Source organism: Pieris brassicae, chromosome 14 (genome assembly GCF_905147105.1).
Source record: "Pieris brassicae chromosome 14, ilPieBrab1.1, whole genome shotgun sequence".
Taxonomy (NCBI): domain Eukaryota; kingdom Metazoa; phylum Arthropoda; class Insecta; order Lepidoptera; family Pieridae; genus Pieris; species Pieris brassicae.
In genome coordinates, this window is record NC_059678.1 from 254,300 (window position 1) to 277,787 (window position 23,488).

The 23,488-nt window shown below is 41.8% G+C and overlaps 1 non-coding gene across 1 annotated transcript; it reads left to right on the plus strand.

The window, feature by feature from the left end:
• The first annotated feature begins 22,264 nt into the window (after positions 1–22,264).
• Positions 22,265–22,421, plus strand: LOC123718248. Its single transcript, XR_006754950.1, has one exon. It is a non-coding gene; the product is annotated as a 5.8S ribosomal RNA (ribosomal RNA).
• Positions 22,422–23,488: the final 1,067 nt, after the last annotated feature.

Here is a 23,488-nt window from a genome sequence, read left to right on the forward strand (position 1 = left end):
TCAACTTTAGAAGGCCTCTACGATCTATCTCCATCTCCAATGCGGAAGAAAAAACCCAAAAAACATATGGCTAAGTGGACAAACAGATTTCTAAAATGCTCTCTCAAGATATCATCAAACCGTCAATTTCACCATGGTTATTCCCAAGTTAGATATCAAGTTGGCGATTACGTTTACTTTAAGAACTACGAAAGGCTCTGCCACCCTTATGGAAGGGACCGTACAAAGTAGTAAAGATTAATGGACGAAATAGCCTCACCTTACTTATAAACAGTTTATTATTCTACTGCTCGCCTTCCTGTCGTCCTGTCATTTTTGTGTCACTCTAGGGCGCTATCTCGATGTGCACTACCCTCGTGGTCAGGCAGGTAAACAAGGCTCCCTATCTCTTTCCACGAGCATTGGACCGAAGTAGTCCACACCTGTACAAAAAAGGGGGCTGAAAGGGGGCTCACCATGTCGAAGTCTTTCTTGAGGTAAGTCACCCGCCGGATACTACGCTGGTTTATCTTTCTTCAGCTTGCAATGTTTACAGTTTTGCTGTATACTACGCAGCACTGATCTCAAACCCAACATCCAGTATTTTGGGCGGATTTCGTTCATTACCGTGGCTTGATTACCATGGTTAAACTTTTCGTGTTAATATTTGATAATTAATCACCCGATAGCGCTCCTGCCATCCAGTAATGTGTGTCGAATAATTGTTGTCGACGCCTGCTACGTTCCTTGCTCAGCCTTGAAATCTTATGAATTGGCTTAAATTATCCGTCTTGCGCAATGTTTAAGGTTTTTAATGTCTTGGTCGAAGCTGCGTTTCTGACGCTGTGCGATGACAACCTGCTCCGCTCTCAGTAGATGCAATTCATCTAATGGAAGGTAATGTCGCCTCATTTTTGCACTATTATTACTGCGCTCGTGGTTCGACGGCCTCTTTTCTTTGGACCGGTTGATGAACTGTAGTACCCTGGCAGTGAATCTCCACAATTTCGTCCACGATGAACAGTTTTCAGGAACCGGAGTACTTCGCTGTGGCGAACTGTATTCACCTATTACCTGTTCCGTCGTTCTGTATTCCTCGCATCTTTCCTTTTGTCTACTGGTACTTTCCAATATTTCGAGTGCTCGCCGTTCTTATATCCGTTGACGGCTTTTTCCGCTGAACCCCCAAAGACTCGATATTAATTTTTTCCCTCACTAGCTGATCTATTTTATCTTCAACGATGCTTGCGTGTGCAGATGTGTTCATATAATTGATCGGAGACAAGCCGCTGCTGTCGGAGCCGTGGAGAACCCATCCTAACTTTGTTCGTGACGCCACCGACTGTCCTGGCTTTCCATGTCGTGTTTGTAACGAGACAATGTATTCCCAATTGACCTGGCCAATGAGCAGCTTCGGCACCGCAGCTTCGTAGCCCACGTCTTGTACTAAACCCTGCAAGTAATGACACTTCTTTAGTATAGTTTTATCTACGAGTTGTGGGGTTAATTTGAACTCCTTGATAGTTCTTGCCCGCTTGACTGTGCTCTTTTCGCTTTGCTTGATCCCTTTCACTCGTGATTTCAGTCGTGATTTTGCATTTGTCCTCCGCTGATAGTTTCTATGTTCAGGAATCGCGAGGGCCTTGGATGCCGATTTTCGAAGCCTCGTTTTCGTCAAGCAGTGTAACTGTTGATCCTTCATCTAGCAGCGCCAGTACTTGTTTGTTATTCGTAGGTACCAGTTCGTTGTCAGAGGAAAGAGGATTTTGCGAAGATCTCGCTGAGCTTAAGTACTCCAACAGTATACTGCGATACTTATTAAAAAATTACACTTATTTATAGATTATACAAAAGTATTTAAAATGAACTAGAGCTTAGAGTTATGTGGTGATGTGAATGAATATCTATCGCGAGTCTCCTGCTTATATACTGAGGATGCGATGTCTGCGGGGTAAGATACCGGTGGTCACTGGTGTCATTTACAGAATGTGTTGATGTTCCATTATACTTAATGACTTATTGTTGCATTCCAAGGTGTCATTACTCGAAGTTGTTTATCTTTATGAGAGGTATCAGGATTCTCAAGAATAAGATCCTTATTGTTTCTTTTAAAAAGAACTCTTGTGACTTGGGTGGCTTCAGATTCCAAACCTTGGATCTGAGAATTTTAATAAAAATTATAATAGCAATTATTATTATAATAATGCTAATCCAACTATATTTAGTAATTTCATGTTGTCTGTGTTCACTGAAAGAATCCATGGCTTTTAATTGTTTCAATTTAGATTTTATTTTTGTAGCTTCATACGTAATATCTATTTCTGATGCAGTTTCTATAATTGAAGTATCAATATTCGCAATTATTATTTTATCCTTTGATTCTTTAGACTTGGACATTTTAATAACAGAGACATTTAGTTCGCAATTTTCTCCATATAAAATGTTCGATCCTCTTGTCCATATAGTTTCTTGGTAATTATTACAATTTGGACTTACTTCTGTGGTTTTATTAAAAAACATAGATAATACATAAACATAGTAGATAGCTTTTGGTGAAATCTGAAATACTTCCTGAACTGGACATCTTATTGGAACGGCTTGACACTTGTCAGCCGTCACTTTCCTTCTTGTTTAATATCTTCACAAGTGTTCCTTTTTATTAGACTTCCTTTGCATATTAGAAAATCCAAATTTCGACAGTCTTCTACTTCGTAGATTTCTTCATCATTGTATGCTAAAGTAACCTTTTGCATTATAGGATAGGTATAGGAGAGGTTATTTTGGATAATAGAAACAATTTATCTCGAATTATAAACTTGAACCTTAACTAACGGTAAAATTATAACAAAATATAATATCTGATTTATAATTCGGCTATTTACTGTAATAAAAGATTCTATATCGTATTGTCTTTGGTTAAGATAGCTTTTACACATCGAAAGAAAACAATTTTTAACCGGATTAAAGCTATTTGTATTATTATAAACTTATAATTATTTTACATAATTTTAAATTTTCCGACGTTTCGCGTGCTTTACAGCGTGCGTGGTCACGGTGACTGAAGACAAAAGGTGTTGAATCTCAAAAGTATCACAGATTCTATATCATTTATATTGTTAGACTACATTACTTCTTTGGGTATATTCTTTATAGTATCTTGCAAAATATGAGATTGTAAAATGCTATAATGAAACATATTATGTTCTGCAAACGTAATCGCAGTAAGCCTTTCGGATACATCTTGTAAAGTTTGAGCCTGTAATAATAAAGAAATCGCTACTGTTTAGTTGTATCTTTGAATTAAATACTCCTGTTATATTACACTGTTGTATCCTTGAAATTGTTGATTAATTTGCTGTTGAATCAAGGTAATATTAGCAATTGGTTTATTACACTCTTCTATCAGTTACAGATATTTGTTTATTGTATGCTACTCGTAATGTTTCTAAATCTTTTTGAATATTATCTAAATCATTTTGATCTAGATTAGCTGTATTAGAATTAATTACAGATCCTAATCCATTAATTAACCCTCACTTCAAACGATTATTACTTTCTATATTTAAATGTTTACAAATTTCCTTGACATGTTCTAAAATAATATTAATCATCTGATATTAGATCCTTACATATGAAATTGGCGTTTTGTATGGGAGGAACAAAAACACGAATATTTTTAAATATAATATATTTAATTAATCAAAGTATGAACCATTGTTTTCTATGCACTTTTGCCATCTCATAGGTAGTTCATTGATCTCTTTACTAAAAAAAACCAGTCGGACGGGAATCAATAAAATCTGTGAAGGCGATTTGGACTGCCCCATCAGAGTTAAATTTTTTCCCTTGCCAGAAGTTGTCCAAATTGCGAAAAAAATGGTAATCTGTTGGAGCAAGGTCCGGGGAGTACGGAGGATGTCTTAGACATTCCAATTGAAGCTCTTCTAATTTGGTAGCCGTCTGTTGTGCAGTGTGTGGTCTAGCGTTGTCGTGAAGTAGCAGTGGCGTGGAGCGATTGACCAGCCTAGGTTGCTTAGCCGCTAGCTTTTCCATCGTGGTTTACAATCGCTGACAATAGACATCAGCCGTAATAGTCTGGCCAGATTTGACAAAACTGCAATGAACAATACCGGCACTAGTCCACCAAACGCTTACAAGTAACTTTTTTGGGGTTAATTTTGGCTTGGGGCAGGATTTAGCTGGCTGGCCAGGATCCAACCATTGCGCTGATCACTTCCGATTATCGTAAAGGATCCATTTTTCATTACAGGTAATGGTTCGGTTTAAAATTCCCTTATTATTGTGCCGGTTCAGTAATGTAACGCAGCAGTCGACGCGCGTTTGCCGGTTTGCTTCAGTCAATTCGTGAGGTACCCACCTTTCAAGCTTTTTAATCTTCCCAATTTGCTTCAAGTGAATTAAAACAGTTTTATCACTAACACCGCAGCCTGCAGCTAACTCGGACGTGGTTTGCGATGGATCCGCTTCCACAATAGCCTTCAATACTTCATTATCAACTTGGGTCCCAGGCCGTCCACGGGGCTTGTTCTGCAGGTCGAAATTTCCAGAACGAAAACATTGGAACCAAAAAGGAACTGTGTTTTCTTTTGCAACATGACCGCCATACACATCATTCACCCTTCGAGGCGTTTCCGCAGCACCTGTGCCACGGCGAAACTCGTACTCGTAAATAATGCGATACTTTAAGTTTTCCATTTTGTAAAATGAGTGAGCAAACAGAAAAAAACAGAAGAAAAAACAAATGAATGACGGTCATCGAAGCACAAATACATGAGTAAATAGCTGTACAAATTTGAATTTGGGATTCCTTACCAAAGAGGAGAACATAGTGATTAAAGTGGCCAGTACGAAATACGCCAATTTCATATGTAAGGACCAAATGTTTAACTTAACTAATCAAATTTTATATCTAATGAGAGCATTTTTCATAGAAATATCTAAGTTATATCTTATAGGTTTAATATCTAATTTATTAATAATAGTCCATCGTCCTTCTTGTAATTGAGTTGGTTTGGATTCTATTAAGATTATATTTTCCGAAGGGGTTAGCTTTCTAAACTTGAATGTGTCTGGAACAATATTTAGTTCTTCAACATGATACGATCTACCATTATTTAATTTATATTTATTGTGTGGTTCTATATTAACTATAGTAAACGGACCTAAAAATCTAGGTTTAGTTTTGTGTCGATCTGCCATACTATTTTTTAAATAAGCTACATCACCTAAGTACTTTATGTGCCTTAGGGTTTTTTTTTTATTTTTTTATTAATTCTTTCATTTCTAACATTTTCCTTGGTTTAATAACTCGTGGATTTTTTTATTTAAATTCTCGCTGCTGAGCTGTATAATTCTGTATGATCACTTTAATTAAGATTATCGAAACTACGCAATTTTGACGCAAATGGCGTCATATCGCCTCTTTACAAGAACAACGTGATATTTTTTAAACCACAACTTTACAGAAGAGCAATTTTAAACATTGAAACGTTGATAAATTTTAAAATATTGATATTTTACCGTCGTAAAAGAATTAAATTGTTGCGGTAATTAATGTGCTTTCTGAAAATAAGCAAAAAAACACAGGCTCAAATGTCACGTTTTTAATGAAAATATGTCACACAATGCTTGTAACATATTGATATATCACATTGAAGATGTTAAATTTAGGTAACTGGGTGATAAGTAAAATAAAACAATACTATCAAAATAAGGATCTTGTATTTAAAAAATACAAATTTTCGGAAACAATGGCTTACTTACACCATGAAATTAGTTTAAGGCACAATAATCAACAAGAGATCAATCAATCGCATCGTACTTACGCTTTAATTACAATTATAAAGTAACTAAAATAATACTTTCATACAAAAAAAAAACAAAAGTTAACTGTACTTAAAGTTATCTAATAGTAATTAACGTCTTCTAACACAATTATGGCACCCAGTAGCACTTAGAAATTCAAAATAGGATTATTGCTATCACCCTTCATAAACATAGAATCACAAATTCTCTTAATACTAATAAAAACACTATCATTTTAAATAAAATTAAATATTTCTAAAAAATACAATTTAAACAATTGTACTAAATCAGTCTTCTTACAACGATTCGTAAAATGGCTTGTGGGGTATCGAGGAATGAGATTTTTATTGACCAAATCCATGCGATCAGCTTTTTTCACTCTGCTAGTCCAGGTTTTTGAAAATAGACCTTGTGCAAATCTAAATTAATGCTTTGGCTATTATGATTTTTCTTTTTTTTCACCACTATAGCTTTCCTGAATAATCCGTCAGCGTATGATTCTTTGAAAAATATGGCATCGGGATCAGAGCTTTGAACTTTTATCATCTTCAGTCCAGCCAGTTTCACAGTATTATTGTCTTCATCTTTCATTATTGCAAAGTTCATTTGAGTGCATATACTTTTCCAATCAAAAAATTCATGTTAATGAAATGGCTCGCTTTTTTTCCGTGCCGCCTTTATAGCCCCGATAAATGCGTCAGGTGTATACATTGGTCCTGATCTCAGTTGCCTTTTAACTTCTCTCTCATTTTGAGAGTGAGCTGAATCGCCCTCCTGCGTATGTCCTTTAACGAGTTATTTGTGTGTAATTGATTTGAGATTTGGCAGAGTTTTGACTGTGTAAGTGTACATTGAGATCATAAACTTATTTTTTTGCTGTCCGGCACAATTGTCTGAATAAAAGACAACATCTAAAATATTTTTGTTGTTCTTATCTTTTTCTTTTTCAATACGAGACAAATTCTTTTCCTTAAGATGTAATTCATAATTTCGTTTCTTAGATTCTTTCTCTTCGTCTGTGATGTTTTTATAGGCTTCGCATACATCGCATACATCCTTTTTAGGAGTGAACAATGAAATGTTAAAGTCTTGTGTGAAAATACGATAAAATGTAATGTAGGTTCGATAGGGGACATTTTGGGATTTGCATTTTTCCACATAATCCCTATGAAGATCTGTAACAGCTTTGCTACCATCAATATAATTTCGTTTCGAGTTAGCCCTGATGTAATGTGACTCAATCTTCGGTATAGACTCAATAAACAATTTAATGCCATTTTTAGTGCTTTCTTCCACTGCATAATGGTTTGAATGACTACCTCTGTTATCTTTCATGGATGAAATATTAGTGTTGCTATTTTTCTTTTTCAAAGCAGTCTATGGGTCGATTATTAACCCCCAAAGTATTTTTGAAGAACAATTTACAAACCCTTGTTTTTTCACCCGAAATAGTAAAAAAGAAAGCGTTGTTTTGGGATGACTTTGACTACGCTATTAGCAATAAACGTCCTTTGTTTTTATATTGCACCTAAGCTCCAAAAGCCATTTAAAATGGTCTGTCTTTGCTCCTCTGTAATTTAAACCCACATTTAAATTTACATTTATCTTTACAAGAAGGTTTCAATTCACGACTTGGCATGTTTTTTTTTTGTTTTGGTAGATTGATAAGGCTTCCCATTATTTCTCAGTTGTTTAGCTACATTGACTTTCCAGTTTGTTTCATTTAGTCTTCTTTTTTTACCAGTTTTAGTTGGACTAGAATTGTACACTATTGGATTTACAGCATTTCCGTTACATACGTTTTCAATTGCAGAAGTTTCACTGTTTTCTATGATACCGAGATCATTGAATACCATAGCATGTTCGTTTGTAGACGAAAGTGGTTCCTCGTAGTTTTCAATGTTTGTTGAAACCACATTAGACCTTACCAAATTTTGATCATCCGAAATGTTTATATAGTTGGTAGTGATATTTTGTTCCACGTCAGTATCAGAAGAATACTCAGCACGTTTTGTTCGTTGGGCTTCATAATCCGGATCCTTTACCGAATCGTCTGAAACGTCTGAGCTGTCTGAAACGTTATAAATACAATCAATTTCTTGATGTGTAGTGGTGTGGTATTGGTTTGATCAATTACCCTCGAATTTTGTGAGAATAGTTGGATATAATATATTTACTCCTGATTAATTATTAGTTATTATTTAAGAGTAATTAATTTAAAGTGACTTACCTTGATACATAGATGGTCACTGCTTGAAGAACTGCTAGAACTCGAAGAACTGCTAGAACTAGAGGAACCGCTGCTACTAGTCGAATTACTACGAGGTCGCATGGAATCTACCGCGATGTCTTTATCTACAAAGAGGATTGAAATAATGAAATTATAGGAACAAACCTAGAAAAAAATTCCTGTTGATCTCTGCAATGTATTGGTCGAGCTTTTGGCATTTTCATTCTCGCCTTGTGTTAAATTATCTATCTGAGTGTTTCAAACACTCGGATAGATAATTTAACTTTCACTTAGTTGTACACTTGAATTATTTTTAACACCTGTAGCTAATTGAACTAACATCCTAGATCTTGAAGCCATCTGAAAAACAAATTCGTAAAAGTTTCTTTATTTTAGCATGTATAATGTAACATTTTAGCATAATATAAACCCAAACTTAAGGGTTTTCCAAATTAACGATGTAAAATAAAATAACCCATAGTATTTGAAAACGATTCATCAGCAACATGGTTACATTCAAAGATATCACAAAGAAAACTTGTAACTTTTTCATCAATAATGTGACAATATTCACTGTCTCATTCTGAATACTCACGAGTTTTACAGCAAAAACACACATATCACATTATTCAAGTTAAAGTAAATAACAACAAGAAACACACCTTTGCACTAAAAACGTGGTATATTTTTTGTGAAAACTAGGAGCACTTCACTCGTTGCGCGTGCGGGGCAAACTAACGCGTCGCGTTGTCGAAGTCGTGCCACACCGAAAGAGACAACGTGATAACGCCATTTGCCACGATCGTTTCGTCTCTTTCACTCATAGCTCCTCGAACATTCACTTTTAAAATGCCACGTTTTTGTAGAAACTAAAATTCGACATCGCGGTTTTGAATATCAAATAATAAAAATAAAAAACATTTTTATGAGATGTCACGTTGCTCTTGTAGAGAGGCGATATTTATGGAGGTGCATAGGAATATGATATTAAGTTTTTTTTCTAGATCTGAATCTCTTTGGAAGCGATATAATTCTTGTATCGTATTATCTAGTCTCTTTACATCCGAGTTGGATTTATGATGTTGAGCTGTGGTTGTATGATCTCTAATATTATACGTTTTAAAAAGTTATTGTACAAACACTACACAATGATTGTTCACCATCATGAATAATTTTATTAGGTGTACCTATTAATGCAAAAATTTCGGCTATCGTAGAATTTTATGTCGTATCGAAGTTGTTGCGCTATTTGTAATATCTTCAGTTAACAAATCTCTATACTTTTTACATAGGTCTTGATTGTTTAATGAGTTTTTATCAGACATATTAAAAATCAATATTTCATTTTCAGGTAAAATTAACTTTATTTCTCTTAAATCAATTAATGCTTCAATCTGCTCTAACAGATCAGTGCCCATTAAAATATCACATTTATCACTAAAATTAAATATATAAAATTTCATACTACCCTCATCTACATCACCAAAATATGTTTTCCATAAAGATGTTTCGATTAAACCATCATGATGGGTTACACCATAGGAAGTACGTACCGTGAAGTTACCTGTATCTATTAAAATTTTAAACTTTGGATTATTTGTTTCAAAATATGTTAAATATGATTAATCATGATTAAACTCTACCCTTTTATCGATTTTTCTTCCGGCTGAAAATTTTACCCACTATCGGCTATAATTTGTGACGATTCTTCTATATGTCTATATGTCATCACTATGCTGCTCGTATTCGTGAGGATATTCAAAATATTCACCCTCTCCTATATTTTCCTCATGGAAGAAAACTTCTTCCGGTACCATGTCTTTCCCTAAATTAATTTGACTTGGTCTAATGTGAGGTGCAGTTCGCATTGAGACATCAGTTGTTTCGTTTGGTAACAGATTTTGTTGATACCTTTGAGGAGGATTATGTTGTTGACCCTTGAAATACTCGTGTTTAGGTCTAGCAAATACGTTATTTAGATTCGGTGTACAAGTATTATTTGGTCTTTTTGCTTGTATTCTCTGATTAATTGACCTTCGTGTCGGTGGATAAGTATGTCTATGGTTGTGTTGTGGTACGTTATACGAACGTGGATACTGATTACTAGGACCTGGATAATTTGGCCTTACATAGTTTTGTTGTATAATTTTCGGTGGAGGTAAAATTTGCGAAAAATTTTACACTTTTATTTATAGATTATACAAAAGTATTTAAAATTAACTAGAGCTTAATGCTATGTAGTGACGTGAATGAATCTCTGTCGCGAGACTCCTGCTTATATACTGAGGATGCGAGTCATTTACAGAATGTGTTGATGTTCCATTATACTTAATGACTTATTGTTGCATTCCAAGGTGTCATTACTCGAAGTTGTTTATCTTTATGAGAGGTATCAGGATTCTCAAGAATAAGATCCTTATTGTTTCTTTTAAAAAGAACTCTTGTAACTTTTATTTATTTACTAGCTGAACCGGTAAACGTTGTTTTGCCATGTGAATAATTTCTAGAGAATTTCTAGTGTACAATAAAAATACTAACTTTTTGGAAGTTTATAAGGATGTGGAATATTAGTGAAAAAGGCCTGGAGCGCTGTGAACGATGAGGAAATGTTGTTTAAAAATAACAAAACACTAAACATCAATTGTTTTAATTTATTAAAATTAATAATTATTTATATAATTAATTAATTACATAATATTAATGCTGCAGCGTGAACAATATTTTTTGTAAGCCCGTCTTTAGCTGATACAAACAAACTTGATTGTTTACCCACTCGAGAGCATGCAACGTATAATTGTCCGTGTGAAAAACATGGTGTGCTCAAATCTAAACCACAAACAGACATGGTTTGGCCTTGGGATTTATTAATAGTCAATGCAAATGCCAATCTAATCTGAAATTGAATTGGCACATCTGTGGGTATAATAGGTATTCGTGGTATCAATATATTTTCACCTCGAAACTTGCCATTTAAAATGGTGCCTTCGATAACGTTTTTCATTAATTTTTTAATGACTAATCGCGTACCGTTGCATAGCCGTGGCGGGTTCCAATAATTGGAGATCCAACCTTCAATTGTAAGTTATGTGGTGGCATGCCTGGCAAATCCAGTGAGTTCAAAAACTCTGTTGGAAAATTTACAGCTTCAGTGTCATCGCAAACTGTATCAATAGATTTGATATATCTAGTCGAAGTCCCCTGGCAATAACTGTTGTATCTTCAGATTTAAAATGTTTAAAACGCCCACATTTTTGCAGCTAACATTGCTCTTTCTGCAAGCTACTCGAGATTCATGTAATTCGTGTGTACATCGGGAAATACTTGTTAAATGAGAGCATCTTGCGAATCAATGATTGTGCAGAAATCATTCGCTAATTTTATGTATCCAGTTTCAGCTATAGTGACTTTTCCATCGCCGATATCTAAGAGTTGTTTTGAGAATGTTTCAGCGGATGGATCTTGAAGCATTTGAACTTACATTTGAGCATATTTACTTTCAGCTGTACTATTTCAACATTACGCCACAATGTCGATGATTTTAAGCAGGCGTTGATTTCATCAGCGTATGTTGAACGTGGAATGACGGGAAGTGTTTATCTGAAGTCACCTGAAAGGACTAACAGAGTGCTACCAAATAGTTTGTCGTTGTTTTTAATATCTTTCAATGTCCTGTTCAACGCCTCAAGCGAATGTTTGTGTGCCATGGTACATTCATCCCAGATGATAATTTTACACTGTTTCAGCACTGTGGACGATTGTTTTTTTAGGTTTGCACACTGCGTCAGGGTTACTTTTGAATATTTAGTGGTAGCTTAAATACTGAATAAGCTGTTCTGCCTCCATCCAATAAAGTTGCCGTAATGCCCGATGATGCAACGGCCAATGCGATGCCATTATTATATCGTATTTTGGCGAGAATTAGCGAAATAAGGAATGTCTTGCCAGTTCCACCTGGTGTATCTAAAAAGAACAACCAACGTTGTCCTGCTGAAACTGCGATCATAATGCGGTCGTAAATGGTTCTTTGTTCCTCATTCATTAGTGGGACATTGCGAGTAACAATCGCCGCCGTTTCTACAGTGTTTTACTGCATTTCACGATTTATTTCAGTGTTCATTAAATCAGTTGCACCTCGATTTGGCGAATTCATACCGAAATGACTGAGTGGTAAGTTGGCAATGATAATGCAAAGATCCTCAATAGCAATCAATGCTTCATTGTACATATCGTCGCTGAATGTTGTCGCTAGATCGTTACACTGTGTACGATGTTGATGCAATATATCATCAGTCACTGAATTATCCCACAATATCTCTGCTCGGGCTGGAAAACATGTAGTCAACACTATAGCGAATAGTAGACGAATTTGTATTGCTGTACAGTTAAATGCTGCTTCAGCAAGCATACATTCCCACTGATTGTCATCTTCTAGCAAGCCGAGTGCAAGGCATGCATCTTTATACGTTGTATACTGTTGCCCATTCACTTTTCGTATATCTTGAAATGACAATGGGCCAGTAACATTAACCAACAATATTCGAAGATAAAACCACTCAGTCTGTCTTGGATTCACTGTAAATACGGCGAGTATTTGGGCGTTTGATTTGAATAAATTGGGGCATGCATCAACTGGTGAGCCTTGCTTGCGGGGTATCCATTGTTTTGTTTGAGCCCATGTGAAATAGCGTGGTACTTGTGAATAAAGTACGTGCAAGGGCACCAACATCATCCGCACGATTACACAATTCAAAAAATTCAGTGAGTGTAGTTTTTGGTGGAATTATAGCACGATCAGTCGCTGTCTCGTTCGTGAAATATACCCGCTGACCGTTTTCAAGATGAACATGATGGCTAACTGAACAACTGCTGGATCCCGTTCATGAATTGGAAAACCAAAGATACGCCAAACAGCTTCATTGGAGCTGATGTACCGACCTATTTGGTAGAGCGTTATTTCATCGTTTTTATTTACTGGAGGAGCATTCACATTGGTATTTTCCACTCTAAACACCGCCATGTCACTGCCTTTATGAACATACTTGCAAATGTATTTGATGCTCGTCACAGGACTGCTGAACTCAACATTAATATGAGCATTGTATGTTTTGCTCAGCAGGGGCGAATATGGCACGACCCAACGATTGTCAATATCAATGTCTGTGTTGCTGATGTTTTTAATAAATGATTGTCCGCCATTATCTGGATTCCTTCGACGATATATTGGATATCCGTCAACATTTGTGATTGTATCGTTAGTGAAATTTGTAGGGAATTTTTTTTAACAATATCAAACAGCAATTGATCAGTAGACTGATCGGGAATTTCTGCAGAAATTATATCATCTATTTCTTCAGGACGGATTTTGTCGATACTGTCGTTTGTCGACGGGCTGTCACCCTATTGGGGACAGACCTTAATCTTAAGTAAATAATAATTAGTGTAAAAAATTGGAATCTTGATATTGACTAATACTATTTACTGAATTGTAATTATTGGATTTAATTTATTTACTGACTCGGCTACTTTACCTTTTGGGAGTAGACCTTAGGATAAGTTTTATTGAATATTTTAATAATTGTATATTTAAAAATTGTTTATTTATTGACAAGGCTACTGCTCTATTGGGAGTCGACCCTAGGATAAGTTATTGAATATTTAATTATTGTATATAAAAAGCTTATAATTTATTAACACGGCTACTGCCCTATTGGGAGTAGACCCTAGGCTTATCTACACCTAGTAGGCAAAATGCTGGGTCTCCGCACACCACCCAAAAGCCAGACATCGGCGCCTGGCATTAGGCGCAGCATAGACAAATGGGAGGAGGCCTGCAGCCAAACCCCAAAGGTGGTAAAAGAGGCTCCCCTGGTGGGTGCGGGTGGAGGAGGAAAGTCTCCTGCTCTCGCACAAACCAGGAAAAAAGAAGCCAAAAATTTCTACCTTAAGGCAATGGCGCACCTGGCAGAGTCCAGAAATATAAAGACGGATATAAAACAGGGGTACATTCAGCGGTAAAACGGCTGTACCAAATAGTTAAGGAGGCCGAACAGGAGTTAATAAAAAACCCAGATAAACAAACACCAAAACAGAAAAACGACACAAAATTGGAAGCAAACGACAGGCTAAGCAAGCAAATAGAGAGAATGGAAACAGAAAACAAGAAAAAATAACGAAAGCATCCTGACCGAGATTAGGAAAGAGTTCGAACAAAAAGAAATAGAAAGGCAAAACACATGGGAAAACCGTCCTCTCGAATTGCAGGTAAGGAATTGATGTGCGTATGAACGAACTGCACAAAGTCGCGCCCGCTTATCCCGTGGCACCTCTCCCTGATCACTCACTTAGTGGATGCAGGGGTTCGACCGGCTTCGCGGAGTTCGAATCCGTCGACAGAGGCGTGAAGGGACTGACGCCAGTAGGCTCTCACCGATGGTGATGGCCCAAAGAGATCGTCTCTCGAGTACTTCAGGAGTTGCCTCCTACTCCAGCGCAGTTTGTTTAGAATCCTCTCGGATTTGGAGGCGGCCACGGCCACTGGCCAATTCGACGAACTGAGCTTCCCGAACCTCCTTGATATGAGATCCGGTATACCCGCCCGCAGAGAAGGGATCGCCAGGCCCCCATCCCTAACCGCCGCATGGAAGTATGCATTCGGCACATCTCCTGGTAGCCTCAACCAGTTGCGAACTGCTCCCCGAATCTGCACATCGAGCATGCGGAGTCTGTTGTCTCTCACATTCCCGAGCACGAGACCATGCAGGAACTTGGGTATCAAGTGCGCCCTGAGTATCTGAAGCCGCTGCTGTGGTTTGAGCGGAGCTTTCGAGATATTTTTCAGCGCTTCGTTGATCCCTCCTTCCAGCGTGGTCGATCCGGTTGCCTCGAACTCGACCCCCAGGTACCTACAGGGGACTTCGCCCTGACGCATCCAAGCGTTGAATAAAGCCGCCTTCATCTGATCAGGAACTTTGCGCCAGTCCTCAGGCTTTACGCCCTCGGGACCCGGTGCAGACTTCAGATCAACCCTAGCCTGCTTCACCTCAGATGCGGTGAAGGGGTGCCAAAGAGTAGAGAAGTCAGGCGCATTGCCCCCGTATTGCCCGCTAGATCGCAAGCGATCCAGCTGGTGCTTCACGTTCCTGCATGCGCCGTCGATCACCTCCTCAGCAACCCGACTAGGGTTTTTCTTCCAGAGTTCCTGGACTCTAGCGTACTCCAATCGTCGCCTCTTTCGCCTATTAGGCGGTCGCGAGCCGTTCGAACGGTCGGTGTACTGCCGCTCCTCGTACTTACCCCTCCTACAACGGCCCCGATATGCTTCTCTCTTCCTCACTCTCTCGAGTAAGTCCTTGAGAGCATTCGTTGCGCACGCTTCGTCATCGGGGTTTTCCGTTATTTCAAGCGGATCCTCCACGCGAGATGGTGGAGTGCTCAACCGCTCCACATTTGAGGACTCGGGTTCGACTGATTGAGGTTGCTGTTCTGATAAAATTTGTAATTGGTCTGTGCTTACTGGTGTTGGGATTGGATCATCAATATTATGGGCGTTCTGAAGATATGCTTGCACCATACCTTTGTATTCATTTTTGCGCCTTTGCCCTTTAATTGCCTCAAGAGTTCTTCCAAGCTCTGGCAGGGCATTGAGTAGCTCAACATTCCCACACCGAACCAACTCTCTAATCAGCCTCGCCTCGGACCTTGCCATCTCCTCCGATGATGAGAGCGATCTCCTCCTCCCGCCATCTGCGCTTCACCACATTTGGAGCGGCCTCCAAATTTGCCCCAAGGGGATGAGCGGCACGTTTGTGCACACCTAAACCCCTGCTGGTCCGAAAGACCCTCCCACAAACGGGGCAGGTGCAACCAGGCGCCGCCAGGTCGGAAGCGGCTTCGCCCGATCGACCATCCCGCGGTGGGTTTATCGCCGACCCCGACCCCAGTGAGAAGTCGGGGCTCACGCTACAAGTATCTCTCTTTGGTTTGCCAGCGATATAGTTCAACCCCCAGGCGCGGACTGCTAATCCTACGCCCCAGGTACGCCCGGTAATTTTCGTTATACCCCAATCCTTGGATAACTACCGGACTTGAGTGCTCGCCTAAAGATGGAAGGTCTGCAACTCCATTAGGGGTAACACTGGGAATTTCGCCCAATGTCAACACCTGGATTAACGTCAAGGTGTCAGACGTTCCACGCATCCAAGGGAAATCCAGGGACAAGCCTGACTGAACCCACCACACCCAGCCGCGGGTGAGCGCAGCTTGATGTGGTGGTCCCAGCGGAAAACGCGTTAGGGCTCGATTCATTTGTAAGAGCCTCCGACGAGCCTGTTATACGACCCTCCAGCAGTCATGGGTGTATATATGATCTCGGAGTACTCCCTCCCCCCCCCCTCATTTGACAATGGCGGCGGTACCACGAGCAGGCTGAGGATAGGAGTTGGACGTCACGGGCCGTTACCGACCCGCTCATCCCGTTACAGGCCCCGACAGTGTTTTGCTTCCATTGATCCGAGCGTCTACTGGCTCCGCTCTAATCTGACATCTGCGGGGGCCTGGAGTCCCCATGACCTACAAAAGGCCACGCCCTGACGCACGCTCCGCAGCCCGAGGGCGCAGAGCCGGCATCAGACCGGCGCGTCACTTAAGAGAGTCATAGTTACTCCCGCCATTGCTTTGAGGGGCTCTCACATGAACTGGGGCCGATACAACGGTATGACGACAGTCTCGACTGTCGGGTCGGCTGATCGAGCATTCAGTGTCCAGTGAGATGGGGTCAGTCTGCCCCGGCTGTCTCTACTGTCTCACCTCCCTCGGGAGTGGACGTTTGATAAGTAGAACTAGGGACAGCAATCACCACCTAGCAGATCAATGCACAATTACGCGATTGGTTTCAAAGGGGGGACTCAATCCATAATGATTAATCCTCCTTGGGAAAAAGATCGATTCCTTTGTTCTCGCTTTGGTGGCGTGTTCGGTGACGTAGTTGTGTAGGGGCGACCGGTACGTGTTAGAGAGGGACACAACGCATATTGCGTCTCACACCGGTCTAGCGTGATCGGTGACGTAGCATAGGTGCGTTAAAGCGGGACAAATTACATCTCGTTTTTTGTCTCACTGACGTGAACTGTGACGAGCAGCCAGTACGTGTGGATAGGGAGATACGATATAGGCGTCTCGGTCTGACTCTGGTAGAGTCGACGGTAGAATAGTCGGTAGAGTCTGATAGAAGTTGCAATAACAACAATAAGCAATAGGGTCATAGGCGATGGACAAAAATGACGCCTCAATGACGCTCCTTTGACGGGCGTTTCCATAATAGCGTCAAGGGAGCGCGAACTGCTAGAGCGGCAGGGGCGAGAGGCAGGGTTTGCACCGCGCAAGTCCCTGATGCGGACCCCCCCGCCGCGCGATACATCTGCGCGCCCGCGGGCAGATGGTGCGCGAAAGCGCAAGGGGACATCGCCCCTAGAATTGGAGGAGGCTACGCGGCGGCGGGTATGCCAGGTGCGTACGCCTGGTTCAGCCTCTCCACGCGCGGAGACGGGACCTACGACGGAGTTATCGAGGGAGCCCGACACAAGCGCTCCGACAACCGTGGCCAGATATGTCGCGGAGGCGAACTCGGCCGGGGAAGCAATTATGGCGGCGACATCGGCGTCGACATCGCAATGAAATAAGTCGGAGATAGCGCAGATAGGCACACAGGTGCAAAAATTAACAGGGATTATTGCCCTCTTGTCGGCGCAGCTGGGCGAAGAGCGCCTTAAGATATGCGCGCTGGAGCACAGTGCGCGCAGCGGAGGACAGGAGGCGTGACTCCTAAAGTATCGGACAGTAGCTACGCGAACGCATTAAATACGGGGCGAGGTCCGAAACCTAAGCCGTCATCAGCGGGAACGGTGCTGGTATTCTACCCAGCGGCGGAGAAATCGGAAGAGCTCAAGACTGCGGACCAAACCAAAGCGGCGTTAAAAAAGGCGTTGGACCCCCAGACCTTGGGCGTCGGAATTGCGCAGGTGCGCAAGATAGGGAACGCAGGCGTGATTGTCCAGGCAGCAAGCAGGGGAGACGCGGACAAGATCAGGCGCGCGGTACCGGACAATTTGCGGGTGCAGGTTCCGAAACAGAGGGCCCCTCTCGTTGCGGTTGACGGCGCTAGAGTCGACTCGGGCGCTTTCCTGAGGGCGTTGCGCATGCAGAACTTTGCGGGTCAACAGGAGTGGAGAAAGGAGGAGGTCGACGTGGCCTTCAAGAAGAGCGCGCGAGGAGGAGCGTGCACCACGGTGGTGCTGCGGTGTAGCCCAGCTTGGCGAGACAAGCTGGTGTTTATATAGAGTGGGAGCGTCATGTCGTGCGCGATTACGCTGACGCTACCTGCTGCGGGAAGTGCCAGGGCTACGGGCACGCGGCACGCTTCTGCAGGGCAACGGTGGACACCTGCGGGAACTGTGGCGAGGATGGCTACACGCATAAAGCGTGCAAAAACACCTTCCGGAGGTGCGCCACTTGCAAAAAAGTAGGGAAGCCGTCGGAGGATCACCGAACCGCTTCGGTCCAATGCTCGGCGAGACAAGCGGCGGAAAAGCGATCGTTAGAAAGAACCAATTATGGATTATAGGTCGATAAGCGGTTCACGAGGAGACAAGACGGACATCTCGGTCGGACAAATAAACCTGCAAGGGTCGGCGATGGCCACCAAGGAGCAGCCGGCTCTCGCGAAGAATCTGAACCTCAGCGTCTGTCTGGTACAAGAACAATACCCGGCAGCTAGGCTGCCGGGCCTGTACCAGCACGATGTGGCCCCAATGGCGGAAATCGTCGTGCTGAGAGACGATCTGGCAGTGCTCGTACTCCACAACTTGTGCACGTCTCACTGTTTGGTGGCACAGCTCGGAGGAGGGGAAAACACCGTGTACGTGGTGTCGGCGGTCTTCCAGTACAGGGATGAGATAGCCCCACACTTGGAGCACTTGGAACGAGTGCTGGAAACACTTCGAGGAAAATGCGTGGTCATACGTGTCGATACAAACACCCACTCTCAGCTGTGGTACAGTCGCGAGGACCAGTGCGAAGGAAGAGGCAGACTGGCAGAGCAGCGTAGGACGGCTATGGAGAGTTTCGTGCTGTCGTGGGGTCTCCTGGTCCACAACGTCCAAGGCCAACCGGACACCTTTAGTTCACCGAATGGGAGCTCCCAACATTGACGCGACTCTGGGAACGAGAGGAGTTCGGATCGACGGATGGACCGTGCACGCCGATCTCAGCACGAGTGACCACCGCCTGATTACGTTTGTGATCCATCTCGGGTCAGCTAGTTCCTCGGGACAACTGCATCAGGCGCGTAGCAGCGAACAGGGCACGGAGCCGATAAGGTTTCGTGACCGCGGGGTGGATTGGGAACGGTTCCGCTCGGACTTAACGCTGCGCGTGGGCAGGATAACGTTTAACGCTCCTGCTCAGGCTATTTGTTCGGCGTTTACTTCCGCTATCGTGACTTCGGCGGAGAAATGTTTGGGGGTGGTGAAGCCTAAACGGCATGGGGGCTATGAGTGGTGGTCGGGTGAACTGGACGGCCTCCGCAGGCAGCATTATAAATTACGTCGGGAGTGGCAACAGGCCCGGCGCGCGGGCGGCCTGTGCGAAGAGAGTGCGCGAAAACGCTTTCATCTTGCCCGCACTAGGTATCGGAAGGCATCGCGGAATGCTGAAACCGAGCATTACAGAAGAATTTCCGACTCTAGGAATGAAGATCCCTGGGGAATGGCGTACCGGCTCGCTAGCGGGCGTGTGCCTTGGGAGTAGTAAACGGTATGAAGCTATCGCAGGGATTTGCTACGAACATAGAGGAAGCGATGTCTGGAGTTTTGGCGGTCATGTACCCGGACGATGATGTGGCGGTCGATTCACCGTACCACTCAAGGGTACGCCTTGCCGCCGCTTTCGCGCCGTCGGGAAAAGACGTGGACATAGTGGACAGGTCAGCACTCGATATATTATCATAAAATGTTATTAATAAATTATACATACATATTATTAATAAATTATACATACATACTATTAATAAATTATACATACATACTATTAATAAATTGTACATACATAATATTAATAAATTATACATACATAATATTAATAAATTATACATACATAATATTAATAAATTATACATACATAATATTAATAAATTATACATACATAATATTAATAAATTATACATACATATTATTAATAATTTTTTTTCAAATAAACCACATTGCCATTTCTCTGAGCGTGTGCTGCGAGCTTCTACGAGAAACATATCTATCAATACAAATATCTATGAAAAAAAAGAAAATAAAATAAATAATAATATTTTTTTACTACTACTACCAGTACTATGTATTGGCGTGCAGTAGTAGTACTAGTACTACTGCACGCCAATACACATAATAAAATGAAAAATCGTCTCTCGCTCGCTCTACGAGAAACATTCGACGTCCGCTCCAATGCCGACGCGGACTATTGCTCTCGGTATAGATGTGGAGTGAAACAGTCGCACGCACAGCGTCAACTCGTTCTCGTTGCCGCGCGTCGTTCGTCTGATGTTCGATCGACGCTTGTTATATTAGACGAACGACGAGAATGTGTTCTTGTTTTTGTGTTTGTGCGAAGGGAGAATATTATATACATATATTCGCGCATGGATGGGTATGGATTTAGGAGGAAATTATATCAAATTCGATTTTCGAATGCGAGACCGCCGAGATCTTCCCAGCTCTGTGTGTGTGGTGTATAGTACATTTTATATCTCTCTTGTCAACACAAAACAACAAAGAATATACATACTCCTCATATTTTATATAATATATTATAAAATTATATTATAGCACCGCGTTCGCAGACCGGATGGTGACGTTACCAATCGACCAAGATTTGGAACCATCTCCCCCGGTGTTATCTGTGATGTTAAAAGAATACGCTTCTAGGCACACCTCAACGCAGGGCGCCGAGCGTATTCGACACGTGCCAAAGGTGTTTTCATCAATCAAGAACGAAAGTTAGAGGTTCGAAGGCGATTAGATACCGCCCTAGTTCTAACCGTAAATATGTCATCTAGCGATCCGCCGACGTTACTACAATGGCTCGGCGGGCAGCTTCCGGGAAACCAAAGATTTTGGACTCCGGGGGGAGTATGGTTGCAAAGCTGAAACTTAAAGGAATTGACGGAAGGGCACCACCAGGAGTGGAGCCTGCGGCTTAATTTGACTCAACACGGGAAATCTCACCAGGCCCGGACACCGGAAGGATTGACAGATTAACAGCTCTTTCTTGATTCGGTGGGTGGTGGTGCATGGCCGTTCTTAGTTGGTGGAGCGATTTGTCTGGTTAATTCCGGTAACGAACGAGACTCTAGCCTGCTAAATAGGCGTCGTCATTCAAGGTGTGCGCGACTCTCGGGGAGCGCAACTCACTGGCGACGTATTAAAATTCTTCTTAGAGGGACCGGCGGCTTAGAGCCGCACGAGATTGAGCAATAACAGGTCTGTGATGCCCTTAGATGTCCTGGGCCGCACGCGCGCTACACTGAAGGAATCAACATGTTCTCCCTGGCCTAGAGGCCCGGGCAACCCGTTGAAACTCCTTCGTGCTGGGGATTGGGGTTTGCAATTATCCCCCATAAACGAGGAATTCCTAGTAAGCGCGAGTCATAAGCTCGCGTTGATTACGTCCCTGCCCTTTGTACACACCGCCCGTCGCTACTACCGATTGAATGATTTAGTGAGGTCTTCGGACCGACACGCGGTGGCCTCACGGCCGTCGGCGTTGCTGGGAAGTTGACCAAACTTGATCATTTAGAGGAAGTAAAAGTCGTAACAAGGTTTCCGTAGGGGAACCTGCGGAAGGATCATTAACGTTGGTTTTTTCTTTTTGTTTTGTTGTTGTCAAAGACGCAAAAAAAGAAAAAATACAAAAACACGTGAATGATACGAATCAAAATCGAATCCGAGACGGTTGACTCTCTCTCGTCGATTCGCGACGTGTGCGTTGCGACACGCTTTGATTAGCGTTCGCTCTCGCCTATTGATACTTTGAAATAATATTTTAATTTTTGTGTACACCACGCAAATAAAAGAGATTTTCTTTTCATTTGTCGTACACGTTAATGATAAGTATTATTTTCAATTTTTTTTTTAATTTTTTCGCACCTTTTATATTTTCTCATACAAAAACACACAAAAACAAAACGATTACCCTGAACGGTGGATCACTTGGCTCGCGGGTCGATGAAGAACGCAGTTAACTGCGCGTCATAGTGTAAACTGCAGGACACATTTGAACATCGACATTTCGAACGCACATTGCGGTCCGTGGAGAAATATCCAGGACCACTCCTGTCTGAGGGCCGGCTGCATAAAAACAAAAAGCCACACTGTTCGCGTGACGAGCGGCGATCGCTGCGACTCCGGTCGTAGCGCCGCATCTCTGTCGCGCGTGCAATTGACGGTTTCGCGAGGCCGCCGAGCGGCCGAACGATCCGTTCGAATATATGTTCGATTACGACTCGTCATCCGTATTGGCCGTGTTAAGCCACGTCTATACGATACTTTTGTCGCACAAATAAATTCTCCCCGCCGCACCGTGTCTCCCGCGGCACGGGTGCGCGTCGAGTCTTTACGCAACGACAACGACGACAACGACGTTCGCGTTTACGCGTCGCGCGTGTTTGCTCGCATAGTATAGTTTTTGGCAAGTTGAAGGGTTGTAGTCTTTTTCTCCCGCGGTGACTAGCCGTGTTGGGAGAGGTGGAGGGGGCGCTTGTAATTGTTATTCTGTGATTTTTAGAGATGCTGTAGCTTCTAGAGCGAGACGTTTTGAATTTGTTGTTTTTGTCAAGTAGTTATCAATGTGGTTGTTTTTATTTAATTTTTTCCCTGCTTTTCTAATTTTATTTGTGTCGCGGTTGTCTTCTTACGTCTCTGGTGACGATGACTGGTTTCTCTTCTTTTTCCCTGGTCTTGACCTTTCAGCGTCATTGTTTTGATTCTTTAAGAAAATAATTTTATCATATTTTAGAATCACTAGTCTTCCTTTTTCTCGTTCTGTGTTGACTACTATATGCAACTCCTTGCATTTATTTAAAATTTCTAGAGAAAAATCTTCTTTAACATAATACGGTGTTGATTCAAATTTTTTGTTTTGTTTAAGTATTTTTATTTTTAATCCCATCGTTGCTAGTGTGTTAACTATGGGTCTCGTCTTCTCCCCCTTTTTTCCTAGTCTTCTTATGTATTCGATGCTGTTTTTGTCGCATTTAATGTTCAAACATTTATCGATTATTCCCACAACGCTTTTTTCTAGGTCCCAGTAGCTGTTTTCTTCTTACTCGACGCCAAAAATAAGCAGGTTTTTTCGTCGCGAGTTTCGCTCTAGTTGGTTTATTTTACTTGTTTGCATTTCAAGTTTTTCTTCTAA